The 15,846-nt window shown below is 33.7% G+C and overlaps 1 long non-coding RNA gene across 3 annotated transcripts in view; it reads left to right on the top strand.

The window, feature by feature from the left end:
* Window positions 1-15,846, top strand: part of LOC139075138 (uncharacterized) — a 784,499-nt gene that overhangs the window by 526,960 nt on the left and 241,693 nt on the right. For all 3 annotated transcript variants that reach the window (XR_011525238.1, XR_011525237.1, XR_011525239.1), the window contains one exon: window positions 13,087-13,166. This is a non-coding gene — a long non-coding RNA (uncharacterized lncRNA). The remainder of the gene's footprint in view (window positions 1-13,086; window positions 13,167-15,846) is intronic.

Genomic DNA, 15,846 nt, shown 5'->3' with positions numbered 1-15,846 from the left:
GCAAATTAGAAATCTTAATGATATTGTTTACTTCTCTAGCTCCCAATGTGCACAGCGTATTCAGTTGAGCTTAAGTTCTTCTGACTTCACCTCGTTCATATCTCTCCCATCTGTCTCATCCGTTGTCCATATTCTTCCACTGCCCTTGTTCAGGTCATATTTTTCACGCGGACGGTTGGAAGAGCCTCTTGACTCTTCTCTTTGCTTTTCAGCTCTTTCCCTATCAGTTAATTTTCTACACTACAACCAATTCTCTCTCTTTCTCTCTTTCTTTTTCAAGTCAAAACTCTGAAGCAAAATTCTGGCCACACTGAGCTTTATTTTCTATTGCTATTCTCAAAACAACTTCTGCTTCAGGCACCAGCAAACAACTATGAATTTCTCTTAGAATCCCCCTCTTCCTTCTAAAGACTTGACGGAACACTTTATTCCTACCTCCATTATGGAATCTATCTCTTTCTACGTTATAAAACTGTGGTGAGAAGGAGTTACATCCTAGTCTTCCTTTTTTATGATTCTTAACACAGAGCCTTGCACATAGTAAGCATTTGCCAAAGGAACAAATAAGTAAATTATTTACCTACTAAGTTGGTGTTCAAGACTGACATCTTCTTATCTAAAACTATGAAGGAATAATTTAGTGTAAAAATCATTAGGTTAAAACAGATATAATATTGCAGAATGTGTGTGCTTATTAAGCTGGAAGAAAGTTTTGCTTCCACTTAAAATTTTTGGAATATATTTTATATAGTCACCTAAGTAAAAAAATCTACAATGTATTAATAACTATTTAGGAAATTGAGACAGTGTTCCTGTCATAGGGAAATTTTATTTAAAGGAAAAAATTAGAAAAAAGGATTTCTTAATGTAGTCTCTTACAAGGTCTTAGAATAACCTAAACTGGCATTAATACAATTCTATGGGAAAATGTTGTTGTAATAAAAAAAAAAGCAAACCTAGTTATTTATACTTTGTAGACTACTCTCACACAAACCAACCTTGAATTTTAAATAGGCCATTAAGCCCTTAAGCTTGCCCAAGATTTGCTAATCCTGTATACAAATATACTACTATCTTTGCCACTCTCCTTAAGTCCTGCATCCTGGGCAAGTTAGACCAGGTTGTTTTTGGAATAAAGAGGATGAGGTTCAAAGTCTGAGAGAAAGCTGGAGAAAATTCTACTGCCTCAAGAAGGAAAATAAATTTGTTAGTTTTAAGAAAGTATTTTTAGATATTTGGACTGATTAAGAAAATCATTTAGTAAATAAACTAAAATCAAGACTCAAGGAGAGGGGTAGGTTTGGAATAGAGAGATTTTTAAAATGCCATTCTTTATATCCAATTTCTATAGTTTAAATTCTTATTATATTATTCCTGGTCTATTACAATAGCCTCTTGGCTGCTACTTGATCCAAGTGTTTGATCTTCCCCATTAACCTTGAAACATTCATTGATTGTCTTTGTAATAATGGTTCTCCAGGACATAAATTCTAGAAACATAAGTTTAGGAATCAAAATTCTTTCTGATATGACAGTGATTAAGCTTTCCAACATTTCCATAACATACCAACTGTATAAGTTAGAGCTAAGTTTTATTTAGGAAAAACGGAGGCTCAAAATATCAGTGACTGAAAGAAAACTGAATTCTATTTATCTTTCACCTGCAATTCTCAAGGCAAGTAATCAGATGATTACATAGCAGCTTTGCTACATAATGTCCTCAGGGACCTGACCTCTTTCCAGCTCTATTTTTTACCATCCCTAAAGTTTGGCCTTCATCTTCATAATCCAAAATGAAGCTCAAGTGTTGATGTCTGTGTTCTAAGTAGAATTGGGGGAAAGCAGAAATGAAGAAGAAAAGAGGAGATGCTGTTGTACAACGTTTCTACTTCTGTCCCTGTAGCTATGTATCAGTCATAAGAACATAGCCAATTTAAAAGAAACTTAGAAATTGAGTCTTCATTCTAAGTGTACATGGACAACACTATAAGTCAATGACTATGTATGGAAGGGAAAATGAGTATTGGGGTGAGAAACAGACAATTCCTTTATACTATCCCATCTCTACTCTGTTCTCTTGACTCCACGTCTATACATATTAACTCTTTTAAGTGGAGACAATTTTCCTGGAGGGCATCAAAGATCAAGCCAAATATGTAGGCAGCAAATTGCCAATCTTTCTGTAATACAAACCTTCGCAAAAACTTACTTTCCTCCTGGTCCAGGATTTCTTCCAAGTATTGTTGTTGCCTGCTAGAATAGATAAGACTAAATAGTTTATGAAAACTTTTTTTAAGCATATCTACAGGAAATAGAACATATTTATAGGGCCTAGGATGCTCTTAAGAATTCAGTATCTGTTCATCCTTTTATTCACTATGCAATCATTCCTCACATGATTTCATTGATGTCCTCTACTTAAATCCTTTAGAAATTCCACTTGAGAATTCCTGCTCAGGTGGAGTTAGCTGAAGTGAATATAGCTCTAGTCTATTCCTAATTAGTAGTTATGTCATTTTCCTGTACTTGTTATTAACATAAAAATCAGACTTGAATTCCAACTGAGATCTTAGTTCATCTCACTTTTCTTCTCCTTTTTTGTTTTTTTTGCTGAGGAAGATTTGCTCTGAGTTAACATCTGTTGCCAACCTTCCTCTTTTTGCTGAGGAAGATTCACCCTGAACTAACATCTGTTACCAATCTTCCTCTTTTTGTATGTGAGTTGACACCACAGCATGGCCACTGAGAAATGAGTAGTATAGGTCTGCTCCTGGGGACCAAACCTGGGCTGCTGAAGTGTAGCATGCTGAACTTAACCACTGGGCCACTTGGGCCAGCCCTCACCTCACTCTTCTGATCATAAGAATAAAAACAGTCAGGAGCTTCTTCCTGTTGATTGTGCTCAGACCTTCAAAAATGTTCCTGAACGGTCTGGAGTACTCTGATTTGGCATACTCTCTTTCTATCAACATAGTGAATAGCATACAGATCCACATTATTATACAGTAGCAAACTTTCTAAAGAAATGTATTTTATGTACTCAATCATTATTGATATACTATAATAATGTACTTTATTATTATAGATTTTCTTTGTGATCATTATTATCAAATACAGTGCAGTCATTTTGTTCCTGCTGAATGCAAGCATGTTCTGCACTTTCTTATTTGTTTTCATTGTACTAGTGAGGTATTAAAGCTCGTGGCTAGGAGTGAGGCAATGTAGCAAGCCTTCCTGGACTCCCTCATCCTCTGCACAGTTTAGATAGGCTACCAAAACTTCTCTGTGGTGCAGTTTCCTCATCTGTAAAAGAGACTTTAGTAGTATCTATACCATAGCATTGCTAAGTACATTAAATCAGTTTTTAGAACATGAACACTTGATAAATCTTAGCTATTATTATGCCCTCTGCCTACAATTATCTTACCCTAACTAACTAATCACATATATCTCCATTTAGAATTAATTTATTCTATGCTAATCTCACATAGTGCTTTGCCAAAGCTCTATTAAGCGACTTATCAGAGTCCACCATTTATCAAGGTTACTGTGCGTGTATCTGTGGTCTTGATGAGGTTGTGAGCTCTTATAGAGCAGGCTTTGTTTCTCCATCTGTGATTTACCTCTAACACTTTGCATTCATAGTAGTGATTTAATATATGTTTGTTTAATTACATTCAACATTTAGAAGAAAGGGATACAAATGTAACACCCAAAGCATTGTTTGGCTTTTCAAAATTCTTTCTTGATTCAGAAATTTAATTTGTGATATAAGAAGTTACATTTCAGACCGTGGACAATTACTTATATTCTTTTTTGGTGTCCTTTGCCTTCTTCACAATAGCAAACTCTTAACAGATATCTGTTGATTGATCAACTTATGGAGATTTCATTTTAAATTATCCTGTGTGCTCTGCAGACTTTGGAGAATAGTCATCATTTTATGGTCAGCCCAAATGTGTCTTCTCTGTGGAGTCTTCTCTCATCAGCCCTCAAATATTTTGTTGCTTTGTTCTTGAGTCTCTCATAATATTTTTTTATTCATTCTCTGTAAGCATTTGTGTCAAAATACTACGTTTTTATTATTTCATGTCCTATAATCCTGCATAATATAACTGAAAGTTTGTTGAGAACATGAATAAGTGTGTGTTCAATATCCTATATTTTCTTTCCAGTGTTTATTGAATTACATAATGAGAATTCCTTGTCAGCATAATGATCCCAAAATGCTGCATGATTATCAAGGTAGTTAAATAGAATTAAACGGTTCATTGGCTCACTATAGCAGTAAATAAACAAATACTTGAGAAAGACGTTTAATGAGACTGAAAGGCAATGGGATGTTTGTGTTTAGGGGTCCAACCTCTGCAACCAGATTGCCTGCATTCACATCCTGCCTCTTTTGTTGGATATGACCTTGGCTCAGTTATTAATCTCTCTGTGTCTCAGCTTCTTTATCTGCAAAGTAGAGACAATTGTCCTCAACTCTTAGGGTTGTTGGGAGGATCAAATGAGTTAATAAATGTAAAACTTGACAGTTATGTCTGCCACACGGTAAGCACTATTTAAGTATTTTCCATAGCATACTAACAAGACCATTCAGTAAATTACGGCACCCCATTTCCTGAGTATTTCAGTTAATGAATATTTAACCATACAGAATTGTTCACCTGCGTTTTCTGTGTTGGCATGTATGTATTGCTGGCATTGGAAAGAGAATTGTAATGGATATTGAAGTCGCTAGAAAGGAAAGATGAGGACAGTGAGTGCAAGGAGAGAATAGAAAATGTGGGTCAGCAGAAGAACTGGATCTGCAGAACAAAAACTCTCATACACAACTACCCATATCCAGGAAGGAATCGAAGCCAGGTGGCAGCTGATGTGGCATTTGGAATGTGATAGCACAACTCAGTTGCAGTTGACTAGTCTCTTCCTCTTAAATAACATCATGCATTTTAATGGTTTCATACTGAATGTTTAATGGCACATTTTATAAGTTGAAGCTGCCGTCTTCTCAATTTCATTTGTCATTTGGATGCCAGAAGTCCAACACTTCCTTTCACATAATTCCCCTGAGAAAGCAGCCTTATTGGAAAGTACTTGTTTTCCTCTGTTCACATGAATATATATATTAAATTTCAAAGGAATAATTTTCCTTGCCACCATATTGGCAAGTTCCACCCTATGATTTCAACAACAGGATTTTATGTTAGTTTTGGTACTTTACTTTTTCTAGATCTGAATTTGAAAGCCTTCTCACAACTCACTTTCGGATCTTTAAGAAATGTTATATTTTTATGGTATTTTTCTCTTTTATTGCTTTCTCCCCTAAGTAATATGTAATTAAACATAGGTTAAAGAAAAGCATTCTGTTTTCTTGTGATTTTTTTTTCTGCTTTAGATAGGCCTTCTGCAGCAAAGAATATCAATTCTAATTTCAGTGTGCTATTTGCCTTCACATTTTTCCTTGCTACATTTCTAGTACTCTCTTTATATTTTTTTCTTTAAAGATTGATATGTAAAAGGACAATTGACAGAATCAAATTGCTAGGTTATTTTTACAAAGCTAGTTACATTACTCAACTAACAACTAAAAACTTGGAGCATTTAGTTATCCATCTTTCCAAAGAGAACTCAAAGAAGACCTGACAATTTCTTTATCATGTATTTTTTTAACTATGATGAAATTGCACTACACAGTCACTTCTCCACTGTTAAATAAGAACTGTGGACTGGAGCCTTACTTGCAACATACATGATTCCCTGGATTCTCCATTAATCACTACTATTATTTGTAGCATCCTTAATTCTAGCAGTTGAAAAATAAGGCATCTCGTGTATTGGAGCCTGTGATTGGGCAATGAAGATAAAATTAATTTTCCTCTATTTTAATTTGCCAGTTGTCCAATCTCAGGCTTTTTCAGTACTCTTTCACATAAAATTTTAAGGAGACCATTGCTCTTGTTTTGCCTCCCGGTTTCCCATCCCTTAGGAAGCAATTCTCTGTCCCCGTGACAATTTTGCAGTTCTTGTCAATACCTGCTTAACCTGAGTCTAGGTGCCCCATGGTCTACTCTGCTAGCTAAATTAATGGATATCAGTGGCTGAACATGGCTTAAAGAAAAAAGAGATGCATATGTTACATTAGTTTACCTTCGTTACTCCAAGAAATATAGACCTTCTGCTTTCTGTTCTGAAAAATAGAGTATATTTTCTAGATTGTTTGGAGGATTTTATGAGACTTTGTAAAAGTGCTTCATATACAGTAAATTTATAAAAAATAAAATTTAACTGCTCTATTTCATAATCTGTACTTGATGGGAAACAAGTAATAAACATCAACCCTTTATTTAATTAGCACTGCTATGCCCTCTTTCAAGGAAATTCCTTGAGTTTCCAGCATTCCAAAGAGGCTCTTTTGTGAGCCACACATTTGAGTAGTTTAGAAGTCCTCAGGCACGTTCTGCTGGAGTTCCAAACCCTCTTTGCCTAAAATCTTGCCTGCTCTGTAGCCCTCTTGGCAGGCTAATGGCAAGCCAGTCTTAGGGGTCATCAACAGTATCCACTGGGTCCACAGGAAATTGCATGGCCTTATTGAGCCAAAGATGGAGAGAATAGGCTGCATCACTACAGACCTTCTCAGTAGAAACACTTTTTTTACTTCTCTTTTATTCAATTTCCTCCTACCCAAATAGGAACAAAGGGGAGAACAGCAACATCTAAGTATAAAACGAGATAAACAATGCCAGCCTCCTCTTCCAGCAGGTAGCCCCAATTTCTACGAGTGCTTCCTATGGATTTCCCTTTTCCTCAGGTTTTTCCCCTGTCAGGTGCTTAGCTCCACCCTTTTAGATGCTTCTTCCCCAGCAGATCAGTATTTTCTACAGATCTCAAAAGCAAAAAGCACTTAGTCAGGACTTAGTCAGGATCACTGTCCATGAAGGTCCCATTTCTACATGTTTCCCAGATGTTTGCTCATGCAGACCATGGGGTGGGTGTTTTGTCGTCAGTACAGTGTGCTAAATCACTTCTTACCAAACCCTGCAGGAGATGTCTTTCTTCCCTTCCTCTTCCAAATGTGGGGATATACTTGGCATCTGATGTTTTCAGCTTCGGAGGCTATAGCTAAAATTCTGAGATATCAGAAAATGTCCTTTCAAAAATCTTGTTGTTACTATTACTGAAGGAATTTCAGGCAAGAATGTAAACTAGGACAGAGGAGTTTGTGGGTATACTTCAAGCAGGCTTCTCAGACAAGTTGCAACTCTGCCCCTTGATGAGGGTGACCCTGGCTGTGATTTATAAGTGCTAAGACAATCATGTGTTGCTTAATGACAGGGATATGGTCTGAGAAATGTGCCAGTAGGCAGTTTTGTCATTATATGAACATCATAGAGTGCACTTACACAAACCTGGATGGTATAGCCTCTTACACACCTAGGCTATATAGAACTAATCTTTTGGGATCACTGTTGCATATGCAGTCCGTCGTTGACCAAAACATCCTTATATGGCTTGTGACCATAATAATAATAGTAATGAAAAGATGATGATAATGTAATATTTATAGAAGTCTTATTCTTTTCCAGGAACTGTTTTAAATGTTTTGAAGGAATTTGTTTAATCTCCACAGTAACTCTCTGAGGAAGTACTATTAAAATTATTTTACACTTGAATAATGTGAGACAGAGAGAAGTTAAGTAACTTCCTCAAAATCTTACAGCTAAGAAACAGTAGAATCAGTCCTTGAATCCAGGAAGTTTGGTTCTGAAACCTCCTATCTTAACCTCTTACCTCTTACTAAGAGGTAATATATTATTACCTCATACTAAGTAAAATATAATTAAAATAATAACACCTTTATATTGATCAGTATGTTCACTTTTTAATGAAATCATCTATATTATTTATAATTGATAAAAATGTAATTATACTCACACATATATTTTTGCATCAAATATTTAGATAATATTAGCTGGTTATCTTTGAAAATATATATATATCATAAACTTACAAACCTAACCCTTAATAATGAAAGATATTTGTAAAAAAGCTGCAGCATTTTAGACAAAATTTAGTAATGGTTATTGAATGTATTAATTTAGGTATGCAGATTTAAAAATAAAAAGATTATGAGTACAAATCTTAACTTCTTGTGACATCTGGCATCTGTGTTTTACTTAACTATGTTACAAATGTTGTCCCTCTACTCAGCTAAAACATTTCTCTTCTTTCCGTTCAGTAACTGAAAAAGCTCTAGCATATTTTCACATGGCAAATCCTTAACACAAAAACACTTTTTTGATCTATTCCAGTTTTATTTCTTTCTCTCTAATGTTTTAATCCATTTATAAATACAAAAGGTGGGCAATCAGTCAGTGTGGTGGCAAACAGAATTAATATTTGGGCAATCGTTTGAAATAAATACTTCACTGAGCACAAATATTCTAAATTAATAAAACTAATCTGATCTCTATGCCCACAACATCCTTAAAGAAACATATACCCATATTGAAATATACCAGATGATCCCTCCCAAAATAGGGATTATCATTAGATTTAGCCTATTCTATTAAAAAATACAGTTCATTATAAAAGATTAATTAAGCTAAAGAAGAGGAAAATTTTATTGAAGTCTTTCCTGAGATATAGACACTTTTTTTTGGCTTGTTTTTTAAAAGCCTGAGCAGGTATATGCAGAGTAATTTTCCTAGCTCGTAAAATTCATTACCCAGGAGTATTTTACTAGCATAAATTATTGCATGGTTTATTTATTGGAAGCCAAACTCTTTGGGTGACTTTGGTTGTCTTGCTACAATTAGTGATTCTTATTAAAAACACCAAAATAATACATCAATCAGGAGGGATAAAGAAAAGAAAAAAAATAACTTTGATACACTGGTTTTCTTTGTAAAAGTTCAAATTTGTGGAAGTCTGAGGTTTCTCTTGCTAACGTCATGTTTTGGTTATCCATTGCTGTGTAACAAGCTACCCTGAAACCACATGGCTTAAAGCAACCATTTCATTTTGCTAATGACTTTTAGGTCAGAAATTTGGGAAGAATTTGGCTGGGTGCTTAGTCTCTGATGGATGTAGCTTAGTTGAGGTGTCTGCTCCTAGAGAATCTACTTCCAAGTGTGACTCCTCCATGGTCTTTGGTCTTTTTCTCTCAGTTTCTAGAAAGATAAATTGTTCTTTAAGTCTCCTCCTGTGGATTAGTATTCCCAGAGCATGGAAACCTCGGGATATTTGGATTTCTTACAGTCTGGCTCCAGACCCTCAGACACCAACGTGAAATGTGCCAGTCCTCTGAATTCCTAAGCCAGAATATGGCATCATGCCCCTTCTACTACATTCTATTGTCAAAGCAGTCTTGATCCAGCACAGACTCAAGGAGAGGGGGGAAAAACAGATCCCCACCTCTTTACGGGAATAGAGTCAATGGATTTGTGGCAATCTTTAATTTGAGATATATGGTTGTTATAAGGACATTTCTGAAATATTTCTGACTTCGTTTTGCTTCCTGTGTTTCAAACCAGTGCTGCATTGTTTAACATATGGCTTGCCATGCACTTTCTAGTAAGAAAACTTCGAAGAGCTCAATCCCCAAGTGCCAGTACAAACACTAGCCTGGCAAAAAGTCACCTGAATTCCTCTCTGATGCACAGAACCTAAGCTGCATGGACTTGTTTTCCCAACACAGAAAACATTATAGTCAATAAAGGATTTGAATTTAGATATTTACCCAGCTTCTCTGAATCCTGGGCTCTTTTTGGCCTCAATCATCTGCCAGGAATTCTGCTGTTTTTCTTACACTTTGGTTCCTCACCTCCCCTAAGCTAATATGTGCTTCCTGGCAAATTAGAAGCATTCTGGACTGGAGCAGAGATTGTGGCTTGAGGGTAAAATTAACTCTACCAACTGAATAGGTTCCCCTGTTCATCAAAATGTGCAGTTGGAGGTTTAAAACATATATATATATATATATATATATATATATATAGGCTTGGCTGTGAGTTAAAAAAAGGAAATAGAAGCTAAGTGAAGAGTTTTCAGGTATGAGGGACCCCAAACACTCTATACTTTTATGTACCACTTAAGTCTGTGGTCATTCCTGCATTGTGCCTTTGTAGCACTATTTGAAATGCATACTCTCTACTCTCATTTTTCAGCTCTTATGTATGTTGAATATTCTTACTGAGGGCTATAGTAAGCTATCATTATTCTTTTTGTATTTAAGTATTCACTCCTTTAGTCTTAACTGCTCAAATATCATTCATGGCCCATGATCCATCTAAGGGCAATAGTAAAATAGCGTGTGCTAGTGAATATCATAGCATACCATCCATCAGATGGTTCTTGAAAGCTACATGAGACAGAATGTGTTTATGGATATGGATATATATATATATAATATTCATTATATTTTTATGTATTGCTACTCTACATTACAATATTCCAAAGAAAATTGCATTCTACATAATTTGCTTGGCCAGTGTACGCTTTTCTCTCCTGTGGCATTGGTGTGTTGTGCCTTTTATGGATGTTGTCAACCTGTGCTAATTGAAATGTTTATAAAATGCTGATTCTGAAATATTACAGCTTAGCAGTTCAATAGCTCTTTAATGGGCCCTCTGTTTTATTAATGAAATGATTTATAGAAATATTTAATCTCACTGATTTACCATTAGCATTAATGAGTCTAGTTATTAAGCACTCTATTTCCAAAGGCTATGAAAACAGGCCTGGCAAGTGTGTAGTATTTTGCGATGAGTTATTTCTGCTGAGATAGAATCAATGCTGTGGGAAGCTTATTTCTCAAGTGGAACAGCATTATTTATGAACATGCAACTTGATGACTCTTTCTGTAATTTTCATACCATTGCTTTCTTATTTACAAGAAATTTAATACCAATTATGAAAATCATCCCACAGATCTTTTAAAGACATTTAGATGTTATATAAATATATTTTTCATATTAATTAAACTAAACTCTGACAGTAAACCATTTAAAAACACTTAAACTGATCCTTGCAGAATACACAGGTTTATTCTTTAGAGAAACCACGTTTGTAGTTCCTATTGTCTATAGCAAATATTTGAGATGACTATTACTATTTCCACAGAGAGTCGTCTTCAAATAACAAACCGAACCCCACAAAACACATTTGTACCCACTTAAGACAGGTATTTTTTCTTTTTGTGTGTTTAAATATTTCATATTTTATGGGAAGAATTTAGTTAAATATCTTAAATATATTTATGTGACATCTGTTCAATATGTGACATCACATTTTCAGTCTCTAAAATAGATGGATGTTGAGAATTTTTTCCCTTTTGACAATATTAAACAAAACTATTTAATTGCCTGTCATGGATATTAAAAAAAAGATTTCTTGGATTTCACCTTAAAGCATTGATACTCTTAGAAATGTTAGCGCCTCTTTAAGACTTCAGTGGCTATTTTGGGTTACAAATCTGTTGAAATAAATGAAATTGGGGAGAGGGAGAGTAAGCATATGTCTTTAGTTATAAGCCATCAAGAATGAGGTCCGAAACTATTCAAAAGCTCAAGATGGCATCAAATGGCTTTGCTACTATTACTCTCTCCTTCCAGCTTGTAATGTTGATGTATGATATGTCGTAATAAGGAACCGGTATGATGCAGTGACATAAAATACTAACATTATGTGGTTTAGCCCACTGAAATGGTATATTTCCTCTTTCCTTGTTCTATTTCCTCCTTGGAGCAGAATTTGTCTTTGTATTATTTGGCAGCATGTGGATATGATTTATGTTAGAGAGTTTGGTGATTAACCATAAACTTGGGGATTTTATGAAAATCCCCCTTTTATCAACTAAGCAAAATGTCCTTAACTTTTTTCTACAAGTAAATTAGTGGTAGCCCATGATTTTATGGCAAAATTTAATTTCAAGGTTTTTATTCATATTTAGAAAGGAATTTAGAAGAGAAAGATCTGATTCTTTGGCCACAGTTCAAAGAAATGAGATACAATTCAGGTAATTTATGGAGAAGACAATGTACATCTTCAAATTTGATTTTGCTTTTAGTTATTCTAAGCTACTCAAATTAATGGAGCAGTATAGGTTTACAAAATTGATCTCTTGCTAGCATTGTAAAATGAATTCTTCAAAAGAAAGATGGTTGCATATATAGTTTCAAATTTATCTGAAGCAATCAAAAAGGCTCAAGACTTTTAAATTGCCAATAAGTTATTTTGCAAAGCAATCACAGTCTACCCAACATTCTTAGGGGCCTTTTGTGATAAAAGAAAAGAATGAACATAATTCCTTTTCGTAAGACATTTATAAATTTTTAGGAGGACTTTTAAGAAAATTTGAAACCTGAAAAAATATGAATTAGCAAAAAGGCTTTGAGAATCCATAGTGAGGGAAAGATCTGTAAAACAGTAGAAGAATTGACAGAAATTAGACAGACTTTGAATAATGTAGTCAGAATTTTTAGACAAAATCCAAATTATAGAAAGTAAGACATTTACTGGTGTAATTATTTTTAAGGAAATTCTTGACTTTTACTTCTCTCTTTTTTGCCTACACAGAATGTCGTTAAGAGTGCACACAGCACTGCATACAAAATAAAGCTAAATTTAAAAAAAAATAACATGAAAATAGAATAAGTAGTAGTAATTTAAGATCACATTGTTGGCTTTTTTTTAAATCAAAGAAAGAAAAGAAGTTTAGATCTATGACTTCTTATCTATGATTCTAAAATTTATAGAGCTTTATAAAGGAAAGCTCTTTCATAACTTATTTTGTTATAAATCTTGACCTGAGCCAATACAAGTCTATTTAAAAGCTTTGTTTATTTCACTTAATGTGAATGTTCATAAATTTTGTTGATGAAACATTAAGATGTTATGTAATAAATAGTAAACATACCTTACTAGGTTTCTGAAATTATAATGAATCCAAATTCTGACATATTTGCCCCAAGAGTTTCATTCAGGATAATTTCAATATAGTTCAAATTTAATGCCTTATGTTAAGAAAAATCTCGCCTTTAGAATCTCTGTTCTCAACATCGTTTTTTTATTGTCTATAAGGGGCTGTGATTGTGAACCTGGACATCATGACACAGGTTAAAAGCTGGAGAAGACTGATTAGTCAGCCCACGTCTCCTAAGGTACATGTTTTCTTTTAAAGGAAATAAAATGTAGTGTTTTAGAGCATGGGCCTTAGAGGCTGACTGACTTGGGTTTGGCTATCAATGCCTTACTAGCTATGTGACTTTGGGCAAGTCATTTTGACCTTCTAAATCTCTGTTATCCTTTCTGTGAAATAGGAATGGAAATAAAATTGTATATCTTGTAGAACTGATATAAAAGCAATGAAATATTGCATGGAGAGAATTTAGGCCAGTGCCTTATTCTTATATGCATTTAATAAATAGCTATCATCATAATAAATAAATCTAGTTTAAAATCAAAACATGGAGGGGGGATTAAAAAAAGGGTTATTTGAATCCATTCAGGATGAATAGGACTGTAATGCGGGATAACCTCTAAAACTATTTTCTAAGAGATACTATGATGGTATTCCGAAACAAAAATCTGACCTTTCTTCCACCGTTTAACCTGTTCTAATCATGCTTCAAACTTTAAACACGTCTTAAATTAACTCATTTTAGGAGGCACAGAGGGTGATATGATGACCGATCTATACCGGTGAATAGGATTGCTAGTTGCAGAGGATTCGGAACACACACTCATAACGGTTTCCAATCCACATCTCCAAAGACCACAAACTCCCCCAAATTCCTGATGGTGTTTAAACTAAGTTACAGTGAAAGTAGTTGATTCTTGTTACAACTTGTCACAATTCTCAGTGAGAAAAATCAAGTGAAAACTAAAAGAAACAAATCACTTGCTGAGTAATTTATTCATAGATAATTTGAGCCTAGAAAGACCATATAGAATTAGATAATGTAATACAGCCATCATTTTACTTTATAAATGAGAGAACAAGAGTCGAATAGGCTAGTTCGTTTGCCTAATATGACGCAGGTAATAAGTAGCAGAAATAAGCCTAGAATTAGTTTTCTAAACTAGTTTTCTACCCTTTCCATAGTAAAACTTGGAAGTGTATTATTACAAAAAAAATGTGTAGATTAGAGACTCTTCCACATGAGCAGAAAGACAATGGGTCATTATGAGAATAAAATAAATATTATTGTCTGATATTTTGGACAATTTTTTATTGTAGCTCTGTAATGGAATATTTCTTTGCGTGTAAGTGTATTCATCATGCTAGAACCCACTAGCAGTGCTTTCACGTGGAAACACTTTACATTTGGTCTACTGGCTTTGTGTCTCAGCCTGCTTTTATCACTCAAGAGACAAAAAATATTTTATAGTAGAAAATATACTGCATTAACATCAAAATACAGATTCTTATATTGAATGAAATGGGAAATGGGAAATTTTTAAAGTATAAGACTAATAAATATTGCTAGGCTAAGACACGTAGTATTAGGAATTATGAAAAATGTCAAATCTGTATTTGTTTAATTGATAAGAAGATATATTTATTTGTAATTATTTTATAATTTCATTTATTTGCAGTAAATTTGCATACAAATGTTACTTTTAAAATAGATTTATGTGTTTTTGTTATTAGTGAATTCCAAGGAAGATTTGATGTACACACACACACACATAATTGTGAAAGTAATTTTAGTTGTATACCTATTTTTCCTATGATGTTAATGTTAGATTATTAAATATATTCATATTGTCTTGTTAGTGGTTCAGAGGACTCTAGAGGAAATTGAGGGTCAGAATGTTTGTGTCACATTTATTCCACTTTCTAGCTGTGGGACTTCAACCAAATTAAATAATATTCTTAAACCACAGTTTTCTCTAAAATGAGAATAATATAATACCTACCTCTTAGGATTGCTGTGGGGATCAAATGCGACAGGGCATAAAAAGATAAGTGCTCAATATGTAGTAAATATTATTCCTGTCAATATCAACTGAAATATGTAAATACTCCAAGTTATATCAGCTGGAATTTAAAATGAATTGAATTTTTGTTTGTGAGTGCAAATTTACCATTTCTGGTGGATAATTTGAGAAAATATATCAAATGCCTTAAAATTTTTTTATATCATTTAACTTCAAGGAATTTACTAAGTTTAAGTTTGTTTATATTAAATTATTTGGTACAGGAAAGGATTTTATAAAAGGCTATTATGAAAGCATTGTTTATAAAATTAAAATGACATATGGAATGTACTATTTTGAAGCAACTAAAAATTTCTCAAAGTACTTGTGAAAGAACAAACAAAATATTCATATTCACTGGATTATGTCTAATTATAGGAATTTACTCCAAATATTTATCAAAGAACTGCACTAATACTTATAAAAATGTTAATTGGAGCACTTTTATAATTAAAAAGGAGGGGTTATAAAAATGTCCCCAAATAGAGAATTGTTCATTATGTTCATACCATATAGTATTATGGAGTCACTGAGAAGTTTTTATAGAAGAATATTTAAAGATATAGGAAATTTTCACATATTGTTAATTGGGGAAAAGCAAATTATAAAACTATCACAATTCTTGTCATAAATATATGTCTACATAACATATTTTCATAAATTTTATGAATGTTTTTTGTTCCTGACAATATTGAGAACTAATGCTATTGAAAACTCCTGACTGCCTTCCTCATAATCATTTTTAAGGAAAATATAGTAATAGAAAACATCAATTTGAAATAGTGAACCAAAGCAAAGCAAACCAAACTGTGGGAAACCCCTGGCAAATCTGAATGCTGTCTTGAACCTATGTGTGTG

The sequence above is a fragment of the Equus przewalskii genome, chromosome 13 (genome assembly GCF_037783145.1).
Source record: "Equus przewalskii isolate Varuska chromosome 13, EquPr2, whole genome shotgun sequence".
Taxonomy (NCBI): domain Eukaryota; kingdom Metazoa; phylum Chordata; class Mammalia; order Perissodactyla; family Equidae; genus Equus; species Equus przewalskii.
This window is presented reverse-complemented; position numbering and strand designations above follow the sequence as displayed.